Raw genomic sequence first — 12976 nt, forward strand, 5'->3', positions numbered from 1 at the left:
GGGAGCGAACACACGGTCTATCAAGCTTTTGAGATTGTACTAGCAGAGCAGCATGAAGAGGGAATACCTTGACCCCAGCCTTTCTTGTCTAACGCCTCGGTTATGGTGGCCAAAGAGATGATCCGGCACGGATTTAGGCCAGGGAAAGGGCTTGGATGAACCCTGCAGGGAATAACAGAACCCATCACCTTGCCGACCACCAAGAAACCTTTTGGACTAGGTTTCAAACCCACTCCAGGAGATGAAGAGTGTGCAAAGAAAAGGAAAAATGAGGGTTGGAAGTTACCTCGACCATTGCCGGATTTATATGAAACTTTCATCAGGCCAAGGTACACCGAAGAAGAAGACGATGAGGTCTTCACGGCTGAGGAAATCGAGGAGATATGTGGGGCAATGAGAGAAATGCTCTACGAGACTCACATGGTTCAACCAGGTGAAGGCACAAGCACTGCTGAGATGCTGTACGTGGGGCCGAACGCCAAACTTCGAAACTGGGAGGCCACGCCATTCCCGACTAGACGGAAGTCCGGGTAGACCTGTCCTGCCACCTTTCCTGTGTCACAAGTTATCTCCAGGACATAACTTGAACGTTTTCTTCCTTTCAATTGTTGTTTTGAATTCCTAAGTTGTAAACATTGTTGTCTTCCAACTTCCCAAAGAAAATAAAAAAAAATCATCATTGTTTTCCCATTTTTTCTTTTGTTCTGATTTTTGTTATTTTTCCTTTTATCTTTCCTTTCAGTTATAATAATGCGGCTTTAAATATGACATGCTTGCGGACTTCATGCCCAGATCACAACGAGCTATTTAACTGTAAATTAATGAACCCAGAACCAGAATATGATGAAGAAGAAGCTTTTAGGGAAATAAACCGAGAGTTGGAACATTTTGAGAATAAACCTAAGCCAAATCTGAATGACACCGAACCGGTTAATTTAGGAACTCCTGAAGAAATCCGGGAGACCAAAATAAGCATTCACACGGACAAGAAAATGCGAGATGCGATAATTCAACTTCTTTTTGAATTTAAAGACGTGTTTGCTTGGTCATACGATGACATGCCGGGATTAGGTGTTGATCTAGTGGTTCATAAATTGCCAATTCATCCTGATTGTCCTCCAGTTCAACAAAAGCAACGAAAGTTCAAAACTGAGGTCAGTGACAAGATTAAAGAGGAGATCACCAAACAACTGAAAATGGGAGTGATTCGGGTAGTCCAGTATACAACATGGTTGGCAAATGTGGTTCCAGTACCGAAAAAGGACGGGAAAACTCGGGTATGTGTAGATTACCGAGATTTGAATAGAGCAAGTCCCAAAGATAATTTCCCACTGCCCAACATCCACATCCTCGTTGATAATTGCGCCAAACACGAGATACAGTCTTTCGTAGATTGTTACGCTGGATATCATCAGGTATTGATGGATGAAGAAGACGCTGAGAAAACTGCCTTCACCACGCCTTGGGGCACCTACTGTTATCGGGTCATGCCATTTGGTCTGAAGAATGCTGGGGCTACTTACATGAGGGCCATGACTGCCATTTTTCATGACATGATGCATCAGGAAATAGAGGTGTACGTGGACGACGTGATAGTCAAGTCCAGGACGCAGGATAATCACATCCAAGACTTGAGGAAGTTCTTCGAGAGACTGAGGAAGTATGACTTGAAGCTGAACCCAGCCAAATATGCTTTTGGAGTTCCATCAGGCAAGCTTTTGGGCTTTATAGTGAGCAGGAGAGGTATCGAATTAGATCCAACAAAGATAAAATCTATCAGGGATCTACCTCCCCCAAGAACGAAGAAAGACGTGATGAGTCTGTTGGGCATATTCAACTATATCAGTCGATTTATTGCCCAGCTGACAAGCACGTGTGAGCCCATATTTAAGTTGTTAAGGAAAGATGCGGCGATCAAATGGACGGCTGAGTGTCAAGAAGCCTTTGATAAAGTCAAAGAATATCTTTCGAATCCCCCAGTTTTGGTCCCTCCAGAGCCAGGGAGACCGCTGTTCTTGTATCTGACAGTCTTGGAAAACTCTTTCGGTTGCGTCCTCGGGCAACATGACATAACCGGAAAGAAAGAACAAGCGATCTACTACTTGAGCAAGAAATTCACCAGCTACGAGGCCAAGTATACTCTGTTGGAAAGAACGTGTTGCGCTTTGACATGGGTTGCTCAAAAACTGAGACATTATCTTCAAGCTCACACTACCTTCCTCATAAGCAGGTTGGATCCTTTGAAGTATATATTTCAGAAACCAATGCCTACTGGAAGACTGGCTAAGTGGCAAATCTTGCTTACTGAATTCGACATAGTCTATGTTACTCGCACGGCAATGAAAGCCTAGGCGCTAGCAGATCACTTGGCCGAAAATCCGGTCGATGAGGAATACCAGCCATTGAGTACCTACTTTCCAGATGAAGAAGTAAACACCGTAGAAGTGGTCTCGGAGGACGCTCATGTTTGGAAGATGTTCTTTGATGGAGCCGTGAATGCCAAAGGTGTAGGGATCGGGGCAATTTTGATTTCGCCTTCTGGTCAGCATTATCCCGCCACAGCTAGACTGCGTTTCTTTTGCACAAACAATACGGCTGAGTATGAAGCCTGCATTATGGGCATGCATATGGCGATCGATCAGGATGTCGAAGACTTACTGATTATGGGAGATTCTGACCTGATTATCCGGCAAGCCCAAGGTGAATGGGAAACTCGGGATGTCAAACTTATCCCTTACCGACAGCACGTGGAGGACCTCGGAAAGCGTTTTAAATCAATATAGTTCAGGTATATCCCGAGGTGTCACAATGAACTGGCGGATGCACTTGCTACTCTGGCTTCAATGCTACCCTACCCGGGCAACGCCCACGTCGATCCTTTGGAAATCCAAATCAGGGAAAGACACGGTTACTGCAATGTAATCGAGGTGGGATCAAATACGCAACCTTGGTACCATGACATCAAGAGGTTCCTGAAGACGCAAGAATACCCCGAGCATGCTACTGGAGATCAAAAGAGAACCATTAGGCGACATACAAGTGGTTTCTTTCTGAGTGGTGAATTGTTGTACAAGAGGACCCCGGACCTCAACCTACTAAGATGTGTCGACGTCGAGGAGGCGAGAAAGATCATGCACGAAGTACACGCAGGTGTGTGCGGACCTCACATGAACGGGTATGTCTTAGCGAAGAAAATCCTTCGAGCAGGTTATTACTGGATGACCATGGAAAAGGACTGCTTTAGCTTCGTTCGGAAGTGTCATCAGTGTCAGGTGCACGGTGATTTGATTCATGCACCTCCCACGGAATTGCATCCCATGTCTGCACCTTGGCCATTTGTCGCCTGGGGCATGGACGTCATTGGACCAATCGAGCCAAAGGCTTCAAATGGACACAGATTTATACTGGTTGCCATCGACTACTTCACAAAATGGGTAGAGGCTGTCACTCTCAAGTCGGTCACTAAAAAAGCTGTAGTGGATTTTGTACACTCAAATCTTATCTGTCGTTTCGGTATTCCTGCGACTATCATTACAGATAACGCAGCAAACTTGAACAGTCACTTGATGGGAGATGTATGCGAGCAATTCAAAATAACGCATAGGAATTCTACTCCTTATCGGCCAAAGGCCAATGGCGCTGTAGAAGCGGCAAACAAAAACATCAAGAAGATTTTGAGGAAAACGATCCAGAGTTCCCGACAGTGGCATGAGCGGTTACCATTTGCATTGTTGGGATATCGCACTACGGTACGCACGTCAGTAGGAGCAACTCCTTATATTTTGGTTTATGGGACCGAGGCTATGATACCAGCAGAAGTAGAAATCCCTTCGCTTCGAACCATTGTTGAAGCAGAAATCGAGGACAGCGAATGGGTTAAGACTCGATTGGAGCAGTTGACTTTGATTGATGAAAAACAAATGGCCGCGGTTTGTCACGGACAGTTGTACCAACGAAGAATGGCCCGCGCTTACAACAAGAAAGTCCGACCCAGGAATTTCAAAGTAGGTCAGCTGGTACTGAGGCGTATTCTGCCACATCACCAGGAAGCAAAAGGGAAATTTGCTCCAAATTGGAAAGGCCCATACATCATCAGGAAAATATTGCCGAGAGGAGCATTGTACCTAGGTGACATTGAAGGAAATGATCCCGAAACAGCAGTAAATGCAGACGCGGTTAAAAGATACTATGTCTGAGTGATGTCCCAGCGGTCCTGACACATTTGAAATGCTGAAGGTTTTGTTCCCACTATCAACTCTCTCTACAGGCCTTTGAGCCGGTTACAAAAAAAAATAAAAATAAAAAATAAACAAAAACAAACAAAACAAAACAAAACATTGATCGAGGCCTGAACTACGTTTGACTTGATTCCGAAAGGATACGTAGGCAGCCTCTCCAGAGGTTCAGTCACACCACCAATAAAATCCCATTTACCCTGAAATTGAAACCGGGGCACGTCAAGCGGTTTAGAAGTTAGTATCATCTACCTCTCTTTACCAAGCACAAGCCTTCAGATCAATTACCAAAGATAGCGGGAAGCCAAGAAGCGTCACGAATGGAGGCCGGCACACTCTAAATTGAGAGAGATAAAATGAGAGAGTCTCGTTGGTGAAAACCTTCGGGCACCGCGAGGCGACGGGAGTAGAGAAACCAAAATGAGAGAGCTTGTTTAGTAAAAACTCGCAAAGAGTGCTATCAAGCGATGACAGGAAGAGAAATGAGAGAGGTCAGCCAGCGAAAACCCGCAAAGGGCGTTGTTGGCCGAAAGAATGACTCCACCCAAGGAGGTCTCGGCAAAGTTCCACCGGTTTGGGATCACAGATCCGTTTTGGTTCGGGGAAATGCAAGTTCATTGAAGGTCAGGCGTCCAGTCTAAAGAGCATGTCATGTCCATTTAAAGCCAGCATTGTCTTCCTCAGATAAGTCTTTCTCGTCCCGAAAGGGACACTCCTTTTCTGAAATTTGCTTTCTCCTTTCTTTGTTTTTCTTCGAATCCCTTTCATGTTTAACCCCAAGTTCCAGATATACCGGAAAGGACAGGTGGCAGGTTTGGTTTCACGGAATTCCGTTTCATGAAGGAAAACACCTCGTTTCGTTGGTACGTTTGTCCAAACCTGATGAATCATGATGTTTGATTGCGTTCGAAGTAAAGAGGAAAGAGAGAAATTTCCCCAGCAAGTCCGCCTCATACAAATCCCCACAGGGTTTCCCTTTGTACAAATCCACACAAAGAATCCACTGCGTAAATATTCCCCAAAGAGTCTGCCCCAACGAAATCCACACAGATTTTTCTCTCTTGTACAGATCCCCACAAGGTCTTCCATTCGTTAATAATAATAATAAAAAGAGGATTTCCCCAGCAAATCCCCAGCGAGTCCCTTTGTAAAAATTCCCCAGCGAGCTTACCCCAACAAAATCCTGGAAAGCCCGCTTTGAAACAAATCCCCAGCATGTTCCCGTTGTACAAAAATCCACACAAAGAATCCACTTTGTAAATATTCCCCCACAGAGCTTCCTTTTGTACAAAAATCCACACAAAGAATCCACTTTGTAAATATTCCCCCACAGAGCTTCCCTTTGTACAAATTCCCATAGAGTATCCCCAATAAAATCCCCGTTGAGAATCCCCAAGCAAAACGGGACACAAAAGGGGAGCCTTACAAGGCAAATCATCACGGAATTTGGAAATACAAGCCTGAGCAGTCCAAAAGGGTTTCGCCATTTGAATCCAATCAATGGCAGGATTTCTCAACAGAAATAAGGACGCAACAAAGCAATGGGAACAATCAAGGTCACCGAACCAACCGCCATTTTCGAACTAACAATTGTTCTTTGTTTGAGAAGTTGAAACAGGTATAATCCAAGACAACCGTGCAAGAAGCAGGTGTCACCCAACGAAGAAGGTACATGAGTACAAGAAATAGTTTGGCAATAAGGAATCCACTCGAAAGGTAAGTTTCCACGAGATTCCCTTTTATCTTCTACTAAAATAAGAAAATTCAAAAAAAGAGGTCAGTTAGTATCCTCGAACTTTGTCCTCAGCCAGTCAGCATTAGGGTTTTAAACCCTAAACTGATCTTTTCCTTCAGTCAGCATTAGGGTTTAAAACCCTAAACTGAACTTTTTCATGTAGTTAGCATTAGGGTTTTAAACCCTAAACTGAACTTTCCCTTTAGTCAGCATTAGGGTTTTAAACCCTAAACTGAACTTTTCCATTTAGTCAGCATTAGGGTTTTAAACCCTAAACTGAACTCTTTTCCATTCAGTCAGCATTAGGGTTTTAAACCCTAAACTGAACTTTTCCTGTAGTCAGCATTAGGGTTTTAAACCCTAAACTGAACTTTTTCCTGTAGTCAGAGTCAGCATTAGGGTTTTAAACCCTAAACTGAACTCTTTTCCATTCAGTCAGCATTAGGGTTTTAAACCCTAAACTGAACTTTCCCTTTAGTCAGCATTAGGGTTTTAAACCCTAAACTGAACTCTTTTCCATTCAGTCAGCATTAGGGTTTTAAACCATAAACTGAACTTTTTCCATTCAGTCAGCATTAGGGTTTTAATCCTAAACTGAACTCTTTCCAGCCAGTCAGCATTAGGGTTTTAAACCCTAAACTGAACATTTTCCGTTTAGTCAGCATTAGGGTTTTAAACCCTAAACTGAACTCTTTCCATTCAGTCAGCATTAGGGTTTTAAACCCTAAACTGAACTTTTTCCGTTTAGTCAGCATTAGGGTTTTAAACCCTAAACTGAACTCTTTCCTTTAGTCAGCATTTAGGGTTTTAAACCCTAAACTGAACTCTTTCCTTTAGTCAGCATTAGGGTTTTAAACCCTAAACTGAACTCTTTTCCTTAAGTCAGCATTAGGGTTTTAAACCCTAAACTGAACTCTTTTCCATTTAGTCAGCATTAGGGTTTTAAACCCTAAACTGAACTCTTTCCTTTAGTCAGCATTAGGGTTTTAAACCCTAATCTGAACTCTTTTCCTTAAGTCAGCATTAGGGTTTTAAACCCTAAACTGAACTTTTTCCGTTTAGTCAGCATTAGGGTTTTAAACCCTAAACTGAACTCTTTCTATTCAGTCAGCATTAGGGTTTTAAACCCTAAACTGAACTTTTTCCGTTTAGTCAGCATTAGGGTTTTAAACCCTAAACTGAACTCTTTCCATTCAGTCAGCATTAGGGTTTTAAACCCTAAACTGAACTTTTTCCATTTAGTCTGCATTAGGGTTTTAAACCCTAAACTGAACTCTTTCCTTTAGTCAGCATTAGGGTTTTAAACCCTAAACTGAACTCTTTCCTTTAGTCAGCATTAGGGTTTTAAACCCTAAACTGAACTCTTTTCCTTAAGTCAGCATTAGGGTTTTAAACCCTAAACTGAACTCTTTTCCATTTAGTCAGCATTAGGGTTTTAAACCCTAAACTGAACTCTTTCCTTTAGTCAGCATTAGAGTTTTAAACCCTAAACTGAACTCTTTCCTTTAGTCAACATTAGGGTTTTAAACCCTAAACTGAACTCTTTTCCTTAAGTCAGCATTAGGGTTTTAAACCCTAAACTGAACTTTTCCGCTTAGTCAGCATTAGGGTTTTAAACCCTAAACTGAACTCTTTTCCATTCAGTCAGCATTTGGGTTTTAAACCCTAAACTGAACTCTTTTCCTTTAGTCAGCATTAGGATTTTAAACCCTAAACTGAACTTTTTCCTTTAGTCAGCACTCGGGTTTTAAACCCTAAACTGAACTTTTTTCCTTCAGTCAGCATTAGGGTTTTAAACCCTAAACTGAACTTTTCCATTCAGTCAGCATTGGGGTTTTAAACCTTAAGCTGAACTCTTTTCCATTCAGTCAGCATTAGGGTTTTAAGCCCTAAACTGAACTCTTTTCCTTCAAGTCAGCATTAGGGTTTTAAACCCTAAACTGAACTCTTTTCCATTCAGTCAGCATTAGGGTTTTAAACCCTAAACTGAACTCTTTTCCTTTAGTCAGCATTAGGGTTTTAAACCCTAAACTGAACTTTTTCCTTTAGTCAGCATTAGGGTTTTAAACCCTAAACTGAACTCTTTTCCTTCAGTCAGCATTAGGGTTTTAAACCCTAAACTGAACTCTTTTCCTTCAGTCAGCATTAGGGTTTTAAACCCTAAACTGAACTTTTTCCATCCAGTCAGTATTAGGGTTTTAAACCCTAAACTGAACTTTTCCTTTAGCCAATATTTGGGTTTTAAACCCTGAACTGAACTTTTCTAGTTAGTCAGCATTAGGGTTTTAAACCCTAAACTGAACTTTTTCCAGTCAGTCAGTATTAGGGTTTTAAACCCTACACTGAACTTTTCCATTCAGTCAGTATTAGGGCCCCAACCCTAAACTGAACTTTTCCCTAGTTAGTCAGTATTAGGGTTTCAACTCTAAACTGAACTTCTCCCCAGCTAGTCAGTATTAGGGCTCCAACCCTGAACTGAGCATTTTTACCTTATGGCAATATTAGGGATCCAATCCTGAAGTTGCATTTTGTGGTCCAATCCCATCATCAACTTTGTAAACTTCCCGGCAACTAACTCACGAAATTTTCCTAGTAGAACTGGGGCAGAAAATTTCGTTCGTTTGTTTTTCCCCGCAGGTCTGACCTCGAGACACATGGATGGAGACGACCCACAAGATGAGTCTCAACTCAGAATAAAAGAAGAAAAAAACAAAAAGAAGATGTCCCGAGTTCTACCAACCCCGTCTTACTCAGTGTCGCAGAAATAAATAGGCGCCTACAACTTGCAAGCATCAAGATTCAGATCGGAGTCTACAAGCAGAATCAGCTAAGACCCGAGATCAAGTCGCCAAAGGATCATAGATAGGAATCTTGTAACTAGCGGTTGACATGCATACGTAGTTAGTACAGTTTCAACTTTCCTTTGTTTGTAATAAGGGAGTCGGTAAGCAGCAACAGCAGCGGCAACAGCAGTAACGGCAAGAATTGCAGTCCCATGGTAGTCCCAGCTACCAAAGCTTCCCGAACTACATTAACCTGATTCCTGTTTAGCCCAGGATATGTAGGAAACCATTGAAGCAAAGATTCGGTCAGATCTTTCAAAACATGTTTCGCACGGAGTAGTCCAATAGGCAAAAATCGCTCATATTCGCTCACTTTATCTTTGCACGAAAACTCTTCGTGTTTCCGAACAAAGAGGGGCAGATGTGAGCACGTGATTTTTGTTTTACGCGACAATCACTCCAAAAGAAACAAAAATAATAGCAATTGGTCTTGCTGTACAATTTTTGGATTTTTACGTGGTATGTTGTTAATTATTTATGATTTTTGCCCATATTATTTTTATTAAAACAAAATACAAAAAATGTGTGTCATGCGTAGTTTGAACCGTAATCCGGTTATTAAATGGAAAATCATAAAATATGCATTTTGTCCTGATTGTTGCCTTGTTTAATTTTACCTACTTTTAACATTTTAATATGCGTGAATAATTGTATTAAGTGTTTAATTAATGGAGTTTAATTTTGTTTAATTAGGTTTTGTTTTAAAAATGAAAAATAAAAGAAAAAGAGTGCAAAATTGGCCTGAAATCAGGTTTGGGCTTGTTCCCATTCAAAATCCGAGGCCCAAATTGAGCCCAAAGCATGTGCTTGCCCCGGTCCAGACCAGCTGACCCCAAGAGCGTCCAAACGACATCGTTTTGATCTGGTCTGATCTGGGCCGTTGATCTCAGAATGATCAACGGCCAAGATCGCATTCCCCATACCCACGAACAAACCCGACCCATTCCACCCGGACCGCCAGTGGCCCCCACCTTAACACCCTAGGACCACCTTGACACCCTGAACATAGATCTGCAAACCATTGATCTCGAACCTTCCCCCATCGTCTCGAATCTTCATTTGAAGATTCGAGCAGAACCTCGACTTACACCGATGTACCCCAGTTTCACATCAGACAGTCCCCGAACCTCCCTCGTGACCAAACCATGCTTGGTTTGGTCCGAATCTAACCATGGAAACCCAAATCCCAAATCTACCATCTATGAACCCCAGAAACCCCAAGCCTGGTCTGTGTCCATTTGAGCTAAAGTGATTAGGGTCTAATGGACCTTAATCGAAGTGTTCTCAGTTCGATTAAAGTCCGTTCAACCCCAAGAAGGTTCATTTCAAACACGAGCTGGTTTTCTGATTTTTTTCAAGGACTTTAAGGTAGGTGTGTATTTCTTTCCTCGATTCAGTACATGTGTTGTTAAAGGTCTGTTCGTATGGCCAAATGTTTTGTTTAATTTGTGTCTTTTAAATTTTATCAATTGTTGTTGTCCACCTCTGTGTTTGATCGAGTCTGTCTTCTATTCACTGATAATGTGTATATGTGTATGAGCTGTGCAATCAATTGAACTTTGAAATTGACTGATTAATTGATTTCACCAGTACAACTTTTGCTTAGTCAGTACAATTTGAATTGTAGGTTGATACTGTTAGAGTTATGATCATGGCTTTCGATTGTATATGTTGTAATTAGTATAGTCGAGTCGATACATATCGTCAATAAGTTCAAAGCTTTGAATGATAATAATTTGATTGGGTTTTCTGTTGAAATCCTACTTAAATCAAATTAGGAATTGAGTTTAACTACTTATAGCTGTTGTACTTGAATCGGAAATTTAAGGGTCTTGGTCTATAACTGCAGTCCGAATTGGGGGGCATGTGCACTTGTGCACAACATATGCATAAAGGCCTTTGTTAAGATTAAAATAGTTTGACAGCATATGCTGTCAGATTATATTCTTGCTGCCCATGTCTGCTTTTAGTTTAATAAGCCAATTAAAAGGGCTGTCAGGAATCTCATGGGAATGTTTCATATTTTAAAATGTTGAATGGAAAAACAGCAAGAAAGAGAAGGTTTCTGATGTGTTTTAACAGGCTGTAGATATCCTGATGTTAGGCTATAAAAGGAAAAAGAACTTCCATTAGTAAGGGAACTGAGATTGATTTTGAGGACTGAATTTTGAAAAAGAAAAAGGCAGACAGATTTTTAGACTGAACTCAGATTTTTGGAGATTTGATTGTTAGATATATACAGACACACACAAGAGAGAAAAATAGACAGAAAAATCATAAACTGTTTCTTCCTATTGTTGTTTGGGCTTCATTTGTTTTCAGCCTTTTCAATCAATTCTGATTCTTTGAAGTTCCAATTGAGTCTATTGGTTGAGTGTTTTCATTGGTTTATTATTGGTTTTGTTCTGCCTAGAGTTCTGTTCTACTCCATTGTGTGCTGCTGTCATTTGGCTACCTTTCCTATCGGCTGTAGTTGTCATTCTTGCATTCAAGCTTGTTCTGCTGTTACCAGTTATTACTGCTGCTGTTTCTATTGCCATTGTTACTCTACTGACTTCTCTTTTTCTTCTGTAAGCACTTCCAGGTACACACTTTCGAAACCATGTTTATTGAAAGTTTGAAGTTTGAAGCAGAAATAAAGAAATGAACGTTTGTTTACTTCACAGTACTTGTGTTCAAAATAGGGTGAATGGTAGTTGGCCTGTATTTGTTTAAGTTAGTTCCAACTACAATTGCTCTGTATGAATTAAACACATCCTGATTGACATATTAGATAGTATTGTTTGTTAGATCAGACGTATTTTCAATGTGTATAACCATTAGGTTTCGATTTAGTTATGACAGTATAACATAGAATCATGGCAAGCATCTGTATGTATTTTTGTCTAGACCTCTGAACTGTCAAATCTGTTATATTTGGTCCCATTTGATTTCAAGATAAATGTACCCCAAGCTAATTCTCATGTGGTGTTACGTTAACATGGTGGCCATGTATGCCAACCCTCTTGTTAGATTACTTGTTCTTATATAGGTTCAATATGGGTTTCGATATAGATTCACTATTTCGAAATAATGCGATGACTTTTGAGGAAAACTAATAGGCATTTTTGAGTTCAATTAGTAGTAGTTTTCCTAATAAACAGCCGATTTCATTTATCAAGCCCAAATAAGCTAGTTTTAAAATTCAAACTTGAAGGTCGTTTAATGTAAATTTAGTATATGTTATTAGTTTGCTTGCAATCTCCCTTAGCAAATTAACAAGCGTATTCACTCCTTGAAGACAAGGCATGAGGTAATTCTCACCTCATAAACAACCAATCAGGTAATCAAACAAAATTCGGATTCGTCAAACATAGTAAAGATTTAGTATGTAGTTGCTTAAACAAGTAAGTTTGGTATCTTTCTCTTTTATTTTTTAGAGACAAATGTAATAGAAATGTAGTCACTTTAGGATATCCTTTTTAAAGGTAATGAGACGAGCCTCGTCAAATAAAGATACACATCGCGGGGCCCTCAACAATTGATCATAATAAACACATAAGTTTTGGGATGGACTGTCTAGAAAAGTTCACTCCTTCCCCAAAGATAATAACGCGTTAGGCTCTTTAGGCGCGGCTTATTTAAATTACATTCTTAAACTCGGGTGCACATTGATGTGACCCGAATCCAAATCTCAACGGAGTCAAAATGTGTCAACGATCACGGGTGCATTGATTGCGACGTGGTTTGAGATGCATTTTCACAACGTTGCAACTCTATAAAAATAAATGATAATAATAAAAGCGGTTTAAACTTGATAAAAGCACTAAGTTACAACATGTATTTAAATCATATATTTAGCCATTCTAACAATTTAAGCGGCCGTGCTAGAACCACGGGATCCGAGGGTGCCTAACACCTTCCCTCGGGTCAACAGAATTCCTTACTTAGAATTTTTGGTTCGCAGACTTCATTTGGAAAAGTCGAAAATTTTCCTCGATTTGGGATTCAAGATAAACCGGTGACTTGGGACACCAAAAGCCAAACCTTTCCCAAGTGGCGACTCTGAATTTAATAAATAATCTCATTTCGAATATTGTCACTTAAATTGGAAAAACTCCCTCACGCATTTATACCCTTCGGGGCGGGGCGCGTAAAAAGGAGGTGTGACAGAGATCTTTCAG

This window comes from Nicotiana sylvestris, chromosome 5 (assembly GCF_000393655.2).
Source record: "Nicotiana sylvestris chromosome 5, ASM39365v2, whole genome shotgun sequence".
NCBI classification, from domain to species: domain Eukaryota; kingdom Viridiplantae; phylum Streptophyta; class Magnoliopsida; order Solanales; family Solanaceae; genus Nicotiana; species Nicotiana sylvestris.